General features: G+C 46.2%; 1 pseudogene across 1 annotated transcript; it reads right to left on the bottom strand.

Annotated features, from left to right (window-relative positions):
• Window positions 1-12,268: 12,268 nt before the first annotated feature.
• LOC311590117 (large ribosomal subunit protein eL42-like) lies at window positions 12,269-12,771 on the bottom strand (annotated as a pseudogene). The gene has a single exon. The product of its transcript is annotated as a large ribosomal subunit protein eL42-like (transcript).
• Window positions 12,772-18,515: the final 5,744 nt, after the last annotated feature.

Genomic DNA, 18,515 nt, shown 5'->3' with positions numbered 1-18,515 from the left:
CACCACCACACCACCACACCATCACACCACCACACCACCACACCATCACACCACCACACCATCACACCACCACACCATCACACAACCACACCATCACACCACCACACCACCACACCACCACACCATCACACCACCACACCGCCACACCACCACACCATCACACCATCACACCACCACACCATCACACCACCACACCACCACACCACCACACCATCACACCAACCACCACACAACCACACAACCACACCACCACATCACCACACCAACCACCACACAACCACACCACCACATCACCACAGTACTACACTGCCACACCACCACCCCGAGTGTTTTAAATGGTGGTTCTAATGACTGAACTCTCCTGAGCCCGTTGAGCCAGCTCACTGGCTGGAAACTTAATTTTACACAGTAGTGATGAGGTCACCTATTTGCTTGAGGATGGTTTCAAGGACAAGGGGACCTTGAGCAGAGTCTAAAAATGAGGAAGTAAAAGGGAAAAGGGCAGAGACAGAGAATGGACGCAGAACTACGGATAGGTGTCAAGGTGGGAGGCCCAAGGCCCTCTAACTTCTTTCCGATCTCAGGAGCATTGCCAGAAAGTGAGGCCTTGGGTATGTGAAGGCGCTCTGTAAACCACACATCTGTCTCACAGGATTAAAAGGAATATTGTCAAAAGGAAGTAATGCACTGGGTATGCTCTGAAAACAAAGTGCATGTAAGAGCATTCTTCTTTATATAAAAATGAATTAAATTATTGATAAGTGTAATTATATGAGTAACAGATTCCCGTATAGCGTTAACGCTGAATTGCAGGGTATTTACTTGTTTCACGTCTCTGAAGAGTCACTATTGCAAATTATATTCTCTTGGCGTGTTGAAAGAAAGAAAAGAACAAGGCAAGCTGAGAAAAGCTACCCAGAAATATCATTCTACCTCGCCATGATTCTGTTTTTCTTTTGCATAAGCCTGTGTCTTTCAAATAAATCCACAAGCAAATAGCTCCATTCTGTAGATGAGGAATTATAAAAGACCATGTAATCATCTGACAATGGGACGGAAAACAAGCCGGGCTCTTCTTGAGAAGTCACAGTGTGCGGGTCTGTTTGCTCCCACTTGCAGAGTCTACCCCTGGCCTTTCTTGTCTTCTAATTAGACTTTATGAATGAGGCGGAAGGGTGCTCGCTAGCTGCCGCTGACTGTAGGAAAGAGATCTGTGGAGGCAACAGAGGTCCACACACGGGAAGCCAGCCTTTGTGTGGGGACAAGAAGAAGAAGAAGCGAAACCCAGAAACTCAGAGCCCCATTTCTGAAAGATAAGAGCTATTTCCTCAGTCTTCACTGGAGGCTTTGAGTATGACACAGTGACATGTGGGACTGAAACCGATGCACAGGTTTTAGAACTCTCGGTCTGCTGCCTTCCCAGAATCTATCCGTTCCAAGAAAGGGTGCCAAAAGGAGAGGACAGTCTCGAACTCACAGAGCTCTGCCTGCCTCTGCCTCCTTGACTGCTGAGATTACAAGGACATGCCGCCATGCCCAGCTGAGGATCAGGAATTCAAGAAAAGCTTATCAACATAGCAGGTTTAAGGTTAACTTAAGATGGCTGCATGACAGACACCTCACTTTAGATAGATAGATAGATGGATGGATGGATGGATAGATAGATAGATAGATAGATAGATAGATAGATGGGTAGATAGATAGATGGGTAGATAGATAGATAGATAGATAGATAGATAGATAGATAGATAGATAAACAGACAGACAGACAGACAGATAGATAGATAGATAGATAGATAGATAGATAGATAGATAGATAGATAGATAGACAGGCACAGATACACACATTCACAGGTGGCAGATAGATGCCTTAATGGCTAAGAGCACTTGATGCTGCTCCAGAGAACTCAAGTTGTATTCGCAGCCCTCGGGTCCAAGTGCTCACAAGCACCTGTAATTCCATCTCCAGGGAGTCCAGCACACTCTTCTGTCCTCAGCAAGCACAGGGACTCATGTGGCATTCACATAACAAAAATATGTTTAAAAGTAAAAATAAGCCGGGCGTGGTGGCGCATGTCTTTAATCCCAGCACTCGAGAGGCAGAGGCAGACGGATCGCTGTGAGTTCGACGCCAGCCTTGTCTACAAAGCGAGTCTAGGCTAGCCAAGGCTACACAGAGAAACCCTGTCCTGACCCCCCCCAAAAGTAAAAATAAATAAATAAACAAACAAATAAACAAAAGAGCCAATTTTCCCACTGTAACCCAGACTGGTCTAAAAGTTACCAAGTAACTTAGGTTGGTCTCCAAATTGTGTTCCTCCTGTCTCCACCTCCCAAAGGTTGGTATTACAGGCTTGTGTCACCATAGTGTGTATGAGTGTGTATGTGAGCTTGTGTGCACGTGAGTGTGAGTGTCTGTGCATATACACATGTGCGTGAGTGTGAGTGTGTATAAGTAAGTGTATGTGAGTGTGTGTGTGAGTGAGTGAGTGGGTGTGAGTGGGTGTGTGAGTGAGTGAGTGTGTGTTAGGCTAGTGGCAGGAAGGGGAGTAATTCAAAGGCATCCTCACTGAGAGGCCAGATTGGGTTACATGAGACCATGTCTCAAAACAACAAAAGCAAAATATTCTTAGAATCACATTAAGAGAGTCTTTTTACACAGAGAAACCCTGTCTCGAAAAACAAAACAAAACAACACAACAAAAATCAAAGTTTTTTTTTTTCTTTTTTCTGAGACTGGCTTAATTCTCATGTATAGTTTACCAAGGCTCACATAACTTGGATCCTAGAATTCTGACTAGGGGTGGTGAAGGTACGAAGAAAAGATAGGTACACTGAGTCACACGCAGGGAAGCTGGGGAAGGTTGTACTCTAAGGAAGAGCACCCAGAACCTCAGCTGTTTATCGTGTACAGCACAGGTGAGTCCAGTCTTCACAGGAGGTCTTTGTAGTTGAGGCGGAAGAAGCTGTAGTCACTAGTCTTTGCACACACTACTCATTGTATCACATTCAGACTCCTAACGGAAACTCGTTGGTGCTCTTGGGTTTCTCCTGGCGAAGGCTTTTCCATTCCTGTGGGGCTGAGGCATTGGTGTCTTCAACAGGGCTGCACCATGCCAACAATACAAGCTCACCCAAGACTTTACCCACTGATGCCTTCTTCGGATTCCTACAGTGACTCCTAAGTTTTACATAGATATAGAGTGTTTTATATAGATACATAAAATCGTGTGTACGTGTAACACGAAAGATAGGAGCCAACTTGCCTAGGAGAACAAAGGGGTCTAATAAAAAAAGGGATGAGAGCTGGGCGTGGTGGTCCTTGCCTGAGGCAGGCGGATCTCTGTGAGTTCCAGGCCAAACTGGTCTACAAAGCAAGTCCAGGACAGCCAAGGCTGTTACATAGAGAGACCCTGTCTCAAAAAACAAAAACAAAAACAAAAACAAAAAAAGAAAAAAGAAAAAAGAAAAGGGATGAGAAAGGGGAGCTGAGGGGAGTGTGGGGAATATTCAAGATACAGACTTTACACTGGTATAAGTTTCCTCATGCAACAAAGCACAGAGTGCAATGATTTCATTCATTCATTTATTCATTCATTCATTGAGACAGGGTCTCATTATGTAGTCTTGGCTAGCCTGGAACTTACTATGTGGCCTAGGCTAGCCTCAAACCTGTGATCCTCACGCCTCAGTCTCATGTCTGTGCAATCACACTCCAGCTCTTTGCTTTGCTTGTTTCATTTTGTTTATACAAAGGCTGGCGTGTTTGACCAAGGGTGGCCTTGAACTCTTGACCCTCTGCCAACACTGCCCACGTGGCAATCTTAGAGGCCTGTGCTAACACATCAGGTGGCAGCTGCCACCGTTCCTTCTCCTTTTCCTCCTTGTAGTCCAGGCTGGCCTTGAACTTATGGCAACCCACTTGCCTCTGCCACCCAAGTGCTGGGATAATAACCATACACCCTCACTCACTCCTAGCATCTCTCTTTTCTTTTCAGTCAAGATGAGCCTCAAGATTTTGGTAGTAAGGAAATGTAACACTCACACTATTTACACAAGAACTCATTAGGATTTTGTCTTTACTGAAAGAATTAATGTGATTCCCCCACACATCAGATTCAAACCCCTAACATAATCTGGAAAAGCTTCCATGTGTTGGAGCAAAATCCAAGAGGCCTTGGGTGTGCAAGGCAAATACTCAGTGCTGACCTTCATTGCCATGCCCTAGTTGGACTATTTAACATTTTTAATTTTTAAAATTATGTTTATAAGTGTGTGCCTATGTGTGGATATGTGTGCGTGAGTGCAGGTCCTTGAGGAGGCCATAAGATATTATCAGATCCCCTTAGGCTGGAATTCACAATAGGCAGTTGTGTGACTTGCCTGGTGGATACCGGAACTGAACTCAGGTCCTCCGGAAGAGCAGCAGGCCGTCTCTCAGGCCCCTTAGTTAAAATGTTCAAAGATAGTCACGAGATACTGAACACAGTAACATTGTGTTTTGGATTAATATATTACATTTAAGCATTAAAAGTTATCACCTTAAGTGGGGTATGGTGACTCACTCCTGCCATTCCACGACTTGGGAGGTTGAGTTGGGAGGCTCATGAGTTTGAGGCCAACCTGGGCTACAGAATGAGACCTTATCTCAAAACAAAACAAAAAACATTTCATCATCATAACAAAGAAAGGAAAAAAGAAAGGAAAAGGGGGGATGGGGAGGATTGAAGAGAAGAGAGGGGAGGGGAGGGGAGGGGAGGGGAGGGGAGGGGAGGGGAGGGGAGAAGAGGAGAGAAGCAGGGAAGGGAGGGGAGGGGAAAGGGGAGAAGAGAGAGGGGAGGGGGAGAGGAGAGGAGGGGAGGGGAGGGGAGGGGAGGGGAGGGGAGGGGAGGGGAGGGGAGGGGAGGGAAGGATAAAGGGTTTTGTATCTGTGTCAACCTCTCTGCTGTTAGGCTTCCTCTCCCAGCTATGGTCGATGAGTCGATCAGTCTGCCAAACCCCACAGTGTATGAAAGGCTCATTGATTTGGGACTGAGCAAGAAGGTCCTCAGCCACAGAGAGTTATCTGTCCTGTGTGCGTACCCTCAAAGTACAGATGGATCCTCAGGGCAGGAATTAGAGCTGAAGGGAGAAGTTCTTCTTGGTGGAATACAGTGCGTTGATTCACTCAGAGGCACCAGGGTGGGTCTGTTTCTGGCCCTGTGTCCAGTCATGGTAGATATGACGACTGCCTTCAGCGTGCCTCTGACTCTCCCCACAGGAGGTCCGTGGATCATCAGTGGACTCGAAGTGAGCTTCCTGCGCCCGGAGAACATCTGAAGAGGTTTGGAGTGAGTCACTGAAGTCTGGGTGTCACCTCCCCAGACCATCCAGGATAGACGGAGCCTTTCACTGGTGAATTCTGGCTGCTGGCTGAGGTGTGCCAGAGGAGACACGGAAGCAGGAGCCAAGCTGGGCAAGGCCAACATCTCCTAACTCTTAATATAGAGGACGTGTGGGCTGAGACCTGGGCGGATGCTGGGCTGGCTGAGTAAACAGGATGGGATGAGAAAGAATGATGCTTTTATAGTCTTGCCTATTATGGGTCCAGGGAGACTCTTCAGCTGAGACGAAAGGCAGATGCTGAATTAAAGCAAGTTCGTTCCAGAGCTAACTGTGCAGGTCCCTGGTGGCTACTTCCCTGTATACTGTGGGAAAGCTAGATGCAATCTGATTGTTAACCAGACCTCTCTGCCATCTTTGACTTACAGCTCTGTCACTTGTCCATCTGAGAATGCTTGTCTTACACCTGTCACTTATTTGCTAATGTCACTAAAAGAACTGAGTATAACTATTACCAGGCATTGGGGAAATACCTGGGTAATAGTAATGAATTAGCTGAAGTATCAAAACACGAGACACAGGCAAACTAGACTCAGACCCCTGGGACAGAAGCTGTGCCTGGAGTAAGTCACCCCAGAGTAGAGGGGAGGGGAAAAGTGACTCCAGGAACACAAAAGCTGACAAGCACATTGAAATGGGAGCCAACATCATCAGCACTGCTGTGTCACTGAGATAGGTGTCCATCCCTTTTCTTATTTTGAGACAGTTTCCTGGTAACTGGCCTTGACCTCATTCTGTATCTGAGGCTAGGCTTGAACTTGTGATCCTCTTCCCTCAGCCTCCCAAGTGCCTACAATTCCAGGCCTGTGCCTGGAGGCATTCTTTTTTTCATTTTTTCATTTTTGATTTTTTTGATTTTTTTAAGATGGGGTTTCTTTTGTAGTCCTGGCTGCCCTGGACTCACTTTGTAGACCAGGCTACTCTAGAGATCACAGAGGTCTGCCTGCCTCTGCCTCCTGAGTGATGGGATTAAAGGTGTACATCACCACACCTGTTCTCTCTCTCTCTCTCTCTCTCTCTCTCTCTCTCTCTCTCTCTCTCTCTCTCTCTCTCTCTCTTTCTCTTTCTCTCTCCCTCCCTCCCTCCCTCCTCCCCCTTTCTTTCTTTCTTTCTTTCTTTTGTTTTCTCAAGACAGGGTTTCATGTGTAGCCTTGGCTGTCCTGGAGCTCACTCAGTAGATCAGGCTGGTCTCGAACTCTCAGAGATATACCTACCTCTGCCTCTCTGAGTGGTAAGACTGAAGGTGTGTACCACTTCTGCCCCCCAACACCCCCTCCCCTCAACCAAGGCTCGGCTTTCTTAAGTGATACAGGTTGAGTGATGTAGCCGGTGGTAAAACTCTTGGCTAGCATGTCGCAGACCCTAGTTGCCAACATCAATAACACAAAATTAACTTGTGTTTGAGTGTGAATCCCCCCCCCCAGGTTTATTCAAATGCTTGGGCCACAGTTGGTGGAACTGTTTGGAAAGGGTTAGGAGGGGTGACCATGTTTGTATCATTGTAGGCAGCCGTTGAGATTTCAACACTCCTCCCATTCCCAGCATGCTCTCTGTCTCCTGCTGCTCCCCTCTGGAGTAATAAGCCACAAATAAACTTTTCTTCTGAGTCCCCTTAGCCACAGTGTCTTATACAGCTATGGAACCCATACAGTCCCTAAGTATATTAACATACAAAGCAGAACATCTTATCATTAAAACCATTAACTTTTGGAAAGGCCCTGGGTTCAATTCCTAGCATCATGCACACATGTTAGAGATTTAATTTTTCCTTTTTTTGTTTTTTGTTTTGGGTGGCAAGGAGGTGGTTCTTTTTTTTTTTTTTTTTTTTTTTTGGTTTTTTGACACAGGGTCTCTCTGTGTTAGCCTTGGCTGTCCTGGACTCACTTTGTAGACCTTGCTGGCCTCGAACTCACAGTGATCCGCCCGCCTCTGCCTCCCGAGTGCTGGGATTAAAGGCGTGTGCCACCACACCCGGCTAGGAGGCGGTCCTGAAACATGGTCTAGCTATGCATCTCCCTGGCTGGCCTATAACTGACTCATTATGTAGGGTCTGGTCTCATCCTTCCAGACTGCCTCCCTGTTATCTCCAAGTGCTAATTACTGCCATTACCTTTTCAGCCTTAAATTTAACACAATAAATCCACATTTTATAAGCATTGGGTGTTTGGAAAGCTTGTGTATAAAACTTGTATTGCACCTTGCTATATCATATAAAAAACAGGTATGAAAGAAAGGCGTTGTGGCGAGACACCCTGTCCCAAAAATAAATAACCAACCAAATAAACAAATAACCACATATGCATATATCTATGACAAAGTTTTAGCCATAAAAACTATAGCCAGTGTTGAAGAACTAAACTATTAACATTTTTTTTCATTTATCAATTTTATTTCACACAATATAAAAGAAGTGAGAACCTTGTCAGTTGAAAAGAAGAAAAAACGTACTTTATTTCATGCCGTTATTTCTTTTTCGCCTCCTAGCTTAAACACACCCATACACAGCTTTTGTTTCCAGATCCTTATTATAGTGTCCATAAAAAGCATTAGAAATACACTGTTTCAGAGAGAGAACTTGATTCCTCATCTGTCCAAATTGTTAGTTTTCTGATTGACTTCAAAAACCAAAACTTTACTCTCTTTGAGGGAAAATAATCTATTTTTCACAGCAAATTCCAATCTGTCAGTCACTCTGATAGACGCACAGCTCCAACCATATTATTTTTTGTTTCAACGAACATATTTTAAATATCATTTTTAAAGGCAAAGGCAACTCAACATCTTGGTTAGCTCCAAAAGTTCTCTTCTCTCGGGAGAGGGCAGAGTTTGGTGATTGTGGTTGTTCTGTTTAGCTTTGTTTGAGACGGGATCTCAGAGCCCAGGACCACCTCGACTCATCTATGATGAAGACAGACTTGAACTCCTGATCTCGTCTCCAACCAGACAGCTGCTTCTGCTCCTCGTCCTCCTCCTTCTCCTCCTCCTCCTCCTCCTCCTTGTCCTCCTCCTCCTCTTCCTCTTCCTCTTCTTGTCTTTTGGTTTGTTTGTTTGTTTGAGACAAGGTCTATCTGTGTCTATCTGTGAAAAGATAGACAGCCTTGAACTTGTAGCTATCTTCCTGTCTCAGCTTCTCAAGTGCTAGGATTACACACACACATACACACACACACACACACACACACACACACACACACACAGGAATCACCACTCCCACTTTGGTTCTCTTGTCATCCAGTGACAAGTTTTCTGATGTAATAAGCTCTCAGCCCTGGGATCTGTGCAGACATGCAAACCGAACCCACACATGATGCCTCAATAGGAGAGGCTGTGCCGAAAAGCTTGTAGCTCATATATTTTTAGTCTTAAATTGCACAGCAAGTAACTTTAGCTCCCAGACATAAAATGATGAAAAGGGAAAAAAAATTAAGTTCAGGAAGTTCTTACAGCTCATGGTTTTAATCAATGAGTCATTTGTGTGGGTCAGAAGGACTTGTCACAATGGGTCACTATGTGAAGACACCAACTGCAGTTTCACTGTCACTTCCCCTGGGGAACTAGGACATTCAATGTCTCACGCTCAAAGTATAGATAGAGGTTAGAGTTGGAGGATTTTGTTGTTGTTGTTGTTGTTGTTAGTAATTACTCTTCGAGAACACCTCTCTGAGAACTTGCTTTAGTTGTTGCAGGAACGAGAAGTCGAGCTGCATGCTCAGAGTTCTCTGGAAGCCAGTTACCCAAAAGTGTTCAGCCTTGAAAAACGACAAATTCACTAAGCAGATGTTCAGGAGGATTAACTTGTAACACATGGGGCCTGGGCAGCAAACCCAGGTCATCCGGCTTGCCTGCGAGGAAGAAGCCTGAGGAAAATATTCTACCCTTCTACTTTGTGGGGTGTGGAGGGTGACCGCTTGAGTTTTGTTAGGGCGCTTGAGGGAGAGGTTATTTAGGAGACAATGGGCGCATTACGGGAGATAACAGCACTGAAGGTCAAGCGCTGAAGGACAATGTCTCTCCCCATCCAGTTAATCTACCATTAACTGTCTATGTATCTCCAGGGAGGAACAGGCTCTCCTAAACTTCTCTCCTGTGGTGATGTTTTTATTGATTCACTTGATCTCTTCTCAAATACTCCATTTTACAACTTCCCCTCAAACTGGGTGGTGGTGGTGCACACTTTTAATCCTAGCACTCAGGAGACAGAAGCAGGTGGATCTCTGAGTTCAAGGCCAGCCAAGGCTAGGCAGAGAAATCCAAACTCACTCCCACTCCTACCCCCTAACCCTCACCCCCTCATCCCCCACCTTCCACCCCCCACCCCCACCCCAGACACCAGGGGTCAGGGCTGGGAGAAAGTGCAGGCCAAATGCCTTTAATCCCAGCACTCAGCAGGCAGAGGCAGGTGGATCTCTGAGTTCAAGGCCAGCCAAGGCTAGACAGAGAAATCTTTTCTTACAACCCTGCCACCGCCCCACCACCACCACCCCGCACCAGGGCTTGGGGGGAGAAAGTGCAGGCCGCAAGCCTTTAATCCCAGCATTTAGCAGGCAGAGGCAGGTGGATCACTGTGAGTTCGAGGCCAGCCCGGTCTACAAAGCGAGTTTAGGACAGCCAAGGCTACACAGAGAAACCCAGACTCAAAAACAAAAACAAAACCAATAACAACAACAACAACAAAAAGAAAAAAGAAAAAAAAGAAAGACATTCACCTCTGAGCAAGTCCATTGGCTGTTCATAGAAGCATCGTGTAGTTTTTTTCTCTGCCAGTCACAGGGAGAAACTACATGCCCAGTGACACACCTCATTCAGGAGGCAATATGAGCCCAGCCCCTCCAGATTTTCCAGTTTGTCCTGAGGAGCTGAGAATATGACTACTTCTGTGGTTTCCCCATTTCTGAATATTAGAACAGGATTAGAATGCATCCCAGCGCTCGGAAGGCGGGAGGTTGGAGGGTCAGGAGTTCAAGGCCAGCCTGAGCTATGTGAGACTGTCCAAGAAAATATAACAAAGAAATAAAATGAAATGCAGCATACACTGGCTGAGTCGCTAGCAGCTTTCTCCTTCTGGGGATACCCCGACCTCCACCCCCACCCCTGGAGCTCCCCTGGCCTCTTCAGCCCTTTGTCCTCAGCCTGGTGCTCAGCTGTCATCCTTTGCTACCTCTATAGTCCATCTCTCCAGGAGGACTTAAGTGTGCCACGCTTATAACCAGCTGCGAGAGGGCAGATGTGTCACCACGGTGCCCCTATTCTAGAATGCTTGTTAATCCCAGACTGGAAGGAACAAGGGCCTTTCTCTTTCACTCTTTGTGACAGGGTCTCACTATGTAGCCCAAAGGTCTCAAATCACAATCCTCCTGCCTCAGTGCCCCAAGTGTTGAGATCACAGGTATGAAGTCTCATGCCTGCCATAAGGGTTAACTGTGCTAACAATGATACACTGCTCTGGCCCAGCACTGCCACCCCCTAGGTCACTGTAACCCATAAGAACCCCGGGGCTTCTGGTTTTCCAGAGAAGGAGAGAGTCGGGCTCTGAGCTCCCTCCTCTCCTGTTCTGTGGAGTTAAGATACTTGGTTGTTTGTGCATGTATGTGTACATGTATGTAAGTATGTGTGGTTTTAGAAATAGGGTCTCCAGTAGCTCTGTAGCCAAGGGCGACCTTGAGCTGCTAATGCCCTCGCCTCTACTTCCCGAATCCTGACTGTAGGCTGTGCCACCTCGGATCTGGCTTCATAACATAAAAGTCATTTCTGAAGAACTTCTATCACGTTAGTGGTCAAAACCAAAAGGAAAACAGCTGAAGGGTCAGTGAGAGGCTCTGCGGGAGAAGGCAGGGCTGCCGAGCCGGAAGGCTGACTTCAATCCCCAGACCCCGCGCTGAAAGAGCTAAGGCCTGAGAGTGTGTTCTCTCACCTCCACACGTGCTCTGTGGCACACGTGTGTGTGTGTGTGTGTGTGTGTGTGTGTGTGTGTGTGTGTGTGTGTGTGTGTGCGCGCGCGCGCGCATGTGCAAACAAATAAATGTAGTCAAATTTGCTTAAAGCGAACAATCGAGAAGCAGAATTCAGGCTGGGCATGTGTCTTGCCCATCGTGTGTGCATGAAAGCCTGATTCATTGTCCAGGATCCCATAAGACCAGGTGCCCCTCCCATGCAGCCCTCCTGGGCTGGGATCACACGTGTGGTTGACCACAAAATACTACTTTTTGTTTGCTTATTTAGCTGTTGTTTCTTTCTTTTTCCTTTCCTTTCCTTTTCTTTCTTTCTTTCTTTTTTGTTTTTTGAAACAGGGGTTTCCCCCCTCGCTGTCCTAGAACTCTCTTTGTAGACCAGGCTGACCTCAAACTCGTAGAGATCCACCTGCCTCTGCCTTCCAAGCGCTGGGATTAAAGGTGTGTACCACTACCACCTGGCCCTCTTTCTTTTTTTATTATTAATTTTTCCTTTATTTGTATTTTATGCAATGGTGTTTTACCTGCATGTCTATGTATTATGTGCATGCAGTGCTGTCAGAGGTCAGAAGAGGGCGTCAGATCCCCTGGGGCTGCAGTTACAGATGCTTGTGTACTGCCACATGAATGCCGGGAACTGAACCCAGCTCTTCCGCCAAGAGTAGCAAATACTAGTTCAACCTGTTGACCTGTTGGTTGATTCTTTTTTTTTTTTTTCCATCCTGAGACAGGGTCTCTCTGTGTAGCCTTGGCTGTCCTGGACTCGCTGTGTAGACCAGGCTGGCCTCGAACCCACAGCAACCTGCCTGCCTCTGCCTCCTGAGTGCTGGTATTAAAGGCGTGTGCCACCACGCCTGGCTTCTGTTTGTTGAGTCTTGAGATAAGATCTTTATATAGCCCAGGTTAGCCTCCACTCCCAAGTGCTGTGTTTGATTTTGCTTTTTTTTTTTTTAGCAACACTGACAATAACTTTATTTTTTAACTGGTGATGTTTCTGCAGCTTCGGTATTCTCCTCCCAGACAACTCAGTTCTAGAACTGGGTCACTTGGCACTTGGCTCTTTCTCTTCTTGCTGCCTCCCAGTTCAAAATGCTTGCATCTCTTAATGGCCAGCATCCTCTTGGATCTGCAGTTGGGCTCAATACTCTCAAGCCTGAGCACACTCTTCTTTCTGGTTTTGGCCCTCTTTCTGAAAACTGTCTTTGTCTGCCCTCCGTAGCCACTCTGCTTGCTGTTTCCCTTGGGCGTACAGGGACTCTTTGCCCTTCTTATGCTGGGTCACTTTGTGAGGCTGGTGCTTGCCACATTTCTTACAGAAAGTTCTTCGGGTTTTAGGTACGTTGACCATCTTTGCACTAGAAGTGTCTATGCAATCGATGAAAGCGAGACTCGGCGTCTGCGTTCGACATCTCCCAAGAGCCGAACGGCCTTTTGTTTGTTTGTTTGTTTTTTGAGACAGGGTTTCTCTGTGTAGCCATGGCTGTCCTGGACTCACTTTGTAGACCAAGCTGGCCTGGAACTCGCAGTGATTGACCTGCCTCTGCCTCCCTCCCGAGTACTGGGATTAATGGCGTGAGCCACCACGCCCGGCTTTGTTTGTTTATTTTTAAAGGAATAAGAAGTAACGCTCAGGTTGGGTGTGGTGCCACATGCCTTTAATCACAGCACAGGGGCAGAGGCAGGAGGACCTACGTGTGTTTGAGGCCAGGCTGGTTATACAGTGAGTTCCTGGGCAGCTAGGGTTACACAGAGAAACAAAACAAAAGAAGAGGGGGGCGAGTGGGGGGGGGGCGCGAAGTTGGGGGAGAATGGAAAGAGGAGACTAAGTTCTGACATTAGGATATAATAAAAGATTGGGGGCTGGAGAGATGGCTCAGAGGTTAAGAGCACTGACTGCTCTTCCAAAGGTCATGAGTTCAATTCCCAGCATCCACATGGTGGCTCACAACCATCTATAATGAGATCTGGTGATCTCTTCTGGCGTGCAGGCAGAATGGTGTATACATAGTAAATAAATAAATCTTTAAAAAAAGATTGGAACGGCATGTTCTCGTGTTCTCTCACACACTCTCTCTCTCTCTCTTCTTTCTCTGTTTTGTTTTTGTGACAGGGTTTCTCTGTGCTCTGTTGCATAGAGAATTAAAGGGATTAAAGGCACGATTTTTTTTTTAAGTCCTGCTTTTTTCTCTCCTTTCACTTTTTGCTTTTTGTGACAAGATATCCTGTGACTTTTCCTGGAAAGATAGGAACAAACATCGACTTCACACCTGATAGCTCACTCTCCCTAGACAAGGCTGTGTGTGCTCTGCTGTTGTGGATTCACAGGACTGTGGCATAGCTGGAGGGGGGGGTGTCCTTGGGGGTTGTTTCTGGTCTTGTCCCAGTCTTTCTTGTCACTCTAAGTCAGTGGTTCTCAGCCTTCCTAATGCTGGGACCCTTTAATACAATCCTCCAACCATATTTTTTTAAAGATTTATTTATTATGTATACAGTGTTCTGCCTGCATGTACACCTGCACACCAGAAGAGGGCACCAGACCTCATTATAGATGGTTGTGAGCTCAGGACCTTGGAAGAGTAGACAACGCTCTTAACCTCTGAACCTCTCCAGCCCCCATAAAATTATTTGTTTTTAAAGATTTATCTATTTTATTTATTGCATATAAGTGCTTTACAGAAGAGGGCAGCAGATTTCATTATAGATGGATTGTGAGCTACCATGTGGTTGCTAGGAATTGAACTCAAGAGTCTCTTGAAGAGCAGGTGGAGCTCTTAACCACTGAGCCACCTCTCCACCCAGTCACTATGAATCTTAATATAAGTATCTGATACACAGGATATGTGACTTTCACAGGGGTCACGACCCACAGATTGAGAACCCCTGCTCTGACAGCTTCCTGTAGGCCCTAGGTCTTCGGTTACCACAGCTCAAAATGACTGAGGCCAAGGACTCCAAACTCAGGCCTCTGAAACTATAGTAAAATAAATCCATCCTCCCTTACATATTTCATCTCAGTTATCCCAACATAGGAAGTAAACGTCTACCATAACCTTGACTATGGAAATGATTGAACAAGCTATGACCCTGTTTCTACACAGTTTTGTTTTGTTGTTGTTTCTTTTGAGACAGTCTTGCTGTGTTGCCCTGGGTTGCTGGATCTTTGCCATGTAGAACAGGCTGGATCCAGTACTGATGGTGTAGCAGAAGCCAGAGCCCTCAACCAATGACTCACTGCAAAGATCACACTCCTGTCATCCCAGCAGGCGAATGGCCATGAGTTCGAGGCCAGCCTGGTCCACAAAGTGAGTCCAGGGGCAGCCAAGATAACACAGAGAAACTCTGTCTCAAAAAACTAAAGAAGAAGAAGAAGAAGAAGAAGAAGAAGAAGAAGAAGAAGAAGAAGAAGAAGAAGAAGAAAAATAGAAAAGAAAAGCAAAGCACTTGCTTTTGCAGAGGGTTTGGGTTCAATTGCAAGCACTCACATGGTGGCTTGCAGCCCTCCATAGCTGCCGTTCCAAGGAATCTGAAGCTCTCTTCTGACTGCTTTGGCAGCAGGCATTCACATGGTGTGCATACATACACCTAGGCATAGCAGTTATACACATTTAAAATATAAATAAAGGGCTGGAGAGATGGCTCAGAGGTTAGGGGCACTGACTGCTCCTTCAGAGGTTCTGAGTTCAATTCCCAGCAACCACATGGTGGCTCACAACCATCTATCATGTGACCTGATGATGTCTTCTGGCCTGTAGGGTATACATTCAGGCAGAGCATTGTATACATAATAATAAATAAAAATTTTTAAAAAGAAAAAATATCAATAAAAATCAATAATTTTAGATAACTGTTGTCCTATTCCCTTGCCATAAGGAAGAAGCCATCTTGAGGGTGGAGCTGGGGGGTTAGACGATTTCTGTAGTTAGGAAAGTTTCAAAAAGAGCTATGCCAAGTATTTCCATAGATTAAAACTACACACTTAAAACACAGAAGTATTTCCAAAATGTTCCGCACAGTCAAACAAAATACTAGGCCGAAATGAACAAAGAATAAGAGTCTAACCCAGAAGCTGGCTGGGCTAGTGAGCAACATTTGTCCTCTGAGATGAGCACAGAGCGCTGTACCCTTGTGTGACCAGAACCCACTAGAACAGCAGGGTGGGGCTGCCGTAGATCAGTGGGGAGTTGGAGCTGGTGATTTCAAAAGAACTCTTCTGCTTATGATGCTAAATTATTCATCTTTTTTTGCAGATAGAATATTTGTATGAGTTAATTCTATAACTAGATGCAAGGACTTATTTCCTACAGTGCGGCTGAGGGGAAGAAGGCAGCCTGTGACAGATGACCTGGACATGCGTCCTGCTTATGTGTCATGTGTGTGACAAGCATGCACTGACAGTATTCTCATACACAGACATGCAGGCTCGTGGCTTTGGGAAGTCAGGGTGAGGAAGGAGGTCAGGGTGGGGGTGGGGAGTGGGAGGTGGGGAGTGGGGGGGGGGGTTGGGGTGGGACCTATTGTCCAGATCCCCTTCTCTAGGCCCAGGTATCAATTACTGCAGCCGGATGGTGGCGCATGCTTTTAATCCCAGCACTAGGGAGGCAGAGGCAGGTGGATTGCCGTGAGTTCAAGGCCAGTCTGGTCTATAAAGTGAGTCCAGGACAGCCACAGCTATACAGAGAAACCCTGTCTCAAAAAAAACCAAAAACAACAGCAAAAAATTCAATTATTGTTCCCAAGCTCCAGTTTTCCCAAGATGACCTCATCTGCTTTTTTTTTTTTTTTTGAGGCATGGCCTCTATTATGTAGCTCTGGTTATCCAGGAACTCACTATGCAGCCTAGAAAGGCCTTGAACTCACAGAGATTCTTCTGCTTCTGTCTGTCTGTCTCTCTTTCTCTCTTTTTTTTTTTTTTTTTGGTTTTTCAAGGTGTTTCTCTGTGAAGCCTTGGCTGTCCAAGATGCGCTTTGTAGACCAGACTGGCCTCAAACTCACAGTGATCCACCTGCCTCTGCCTCCTAAGTGCTGGGATTAAAGGCATGTGCCACCACCTCCCGGCTTGCTTCTGTCTCTTAAGTACTGGCATCAAAGGCATGCACCATTATGCCAGGCTTGACTTTACTTTTAATATCTATCTATCTATGTATCTATCTATTATTTTGTGCTTTTTAATATCTATCTGTTTATTCTTGTGTAGTTTTTAATCACTGTCTATCTATTTATTACTGTTTAAGTGTGTAAGTTTGGGCACACAAGTGTCAGAGTACTCATGTGAGGGTCAGAAGACAACTTCCCGGTGTTGATTCCCTCCCTCCATCACACATTGTAGGGATCAAACTCTGGATATGAGGTTTATGCAGCAAGCCTTTTCTTTTTGTACCCACTGAGCCATCTTCACAGCCCTTGTTTTATTTTTGAGACAGGGTCTCAAATAGCCCAGGTTGCCCATAATCTCACTGTGTAGTGGAGGCTGACCTTGAACTTATGAAGTCACTGTCTCTACTTCCCCATGGCTAGAATTCTGAGTTTGCCACCATACCAAGCTATGCAGTGCTGGGGTTGAATCCAGGGCTTCCTAAACTCTACCAACTAAGCCACATCCTCAGCCTATTATGGTCATATCAAGAAACCAAATGCAGGCACCACACCTTTACTCCCAGCACCCAGGAAAGAGAGGCAGGAGGATCTCTGTGAGTTCAAACCCAGTCTGGTCTACAGAGCAAGTTTCAGGACAGCTAAAGCTACACAGAGAAACCGTCTTTAAAAAAAAAAAAAGAGCTTGGTGTGGTGGCAGAGGCAGGCAGATCTCTGTGAGTTCAAGGCCAGCTTGGTCTACAAAGAGTCCAGTGCAGCTGGGGTTGTTACATGAAGAAACCATGTCTTGAAAAAAAGAAAGAAAGAAAGACAAAGAATGAAAGAAAGAGAAGGGAAAGGAGGAAAGAGAAATCAAGTGTAGGATGCCCATACCGGCCAGAGGTAGAGCATATACCTAGCTTCCAAGAGTCCCCAAGTCCCAGTCCTATGACCTAAATAAATCAATAACCAAGACCAGCCAAGAGCCGAGGCATTTGACGCACAAAGCCAGCTACAATCCAGAACAGACCACCACCTCCCTCTTGCCTCTCTTACTCAAGGAAGGACAGTTCCTGAAGACACAGGTCAACCCAGGAATGCTCGTCTACACCTGTCCTCTAAGCATCCAGAAAGCAGCAGGATCAGAGTTCAAGACCAACTCTGAATGTATGGTGAAATCGAGGCCAGCTGGGCCTCAACAACAAAGTGAGAGACCCTGCAAGTGCCTTGGCCCAGCCTCACCTGTGCACACCCTTGCACGTCTTCCTGCATCCTCCTCTGTGAGATAGCTCTCCCAGTCTTCCTTTTTCTCTTCCCTCTCTGCCACTCAGATGATTGCCCATGTCTCCTAGTGAAACTGAACCAGTCTTCACTTTCTCTCCGTAAGGAGCTGCATTGGATTCCCGTGGGCTCTCCTGCGCACCAAGAGTGAACCAGTGAGATGGCTCAGTAGGTAAAGACGCTTGCCGCCAAGCCTGGCAACCTGACTTCAGTCCCTAGGACCCGCAAAGTAGACGAGAACTGACTCCACTTGTCGCCTGACTTACACAGCTCACACACACACACACACACACACACACACACACACACACACACACACACACGTTTTAAGAGTTGGAGTCTTTAAGCCTGGTAAAGTGGTGCATGACTTTAATCTCAGAACTCCGGGCAGCTGAGGCAGGCAGATCTCTGTGAGTTCGAGGCCAGCCTGGTCTACAAAGCGAGTCCAGGACAGCTAGGCCTTCACAGAGTAAAACCCTGTCTCCAAAACAACAAACAAAAAAGTACTTACTTCTCTTTAACAGAATGGGAGTTCATGTGCAAGTGATCACACACACACACACACACACACACACACACACACACACACACAAGAAAAAGAAAAAAGAGGACTACTGCAGCCATACCCAAAGGCTGAAAGGGGACAATTAGTCTTCAGCAAGACTGGTTGCCTGGGGCAAACTTTCCAGATCCATCAAACACTATCTTTAAAAACAACAAGTTTATTTTCTCTATTTTAAATTATGTGCATGTGGAAGCGGAGAGCCTGAGGCTGCTGCAAGTGAATGCAGCTGCCCTCAGAGGCTTGAGGTATCAGATCCTCTTAGCGCTGGA

This window comes from Acomys minous (genome assembly GCF_964271855.1).
Source record: "Acomys minous genome assembly, chromosome: 19".
Taxonomy (NCBI): Eukaryota; Metazoa; Chordata; class Mammalia; order Rodentia; family Muridae; genus Acomys; species Acomys minous.
Note: the sequence above shows the minus strand (reverse complement) of the source record. Positions and strands in the feature narration are given on the sequence as shown.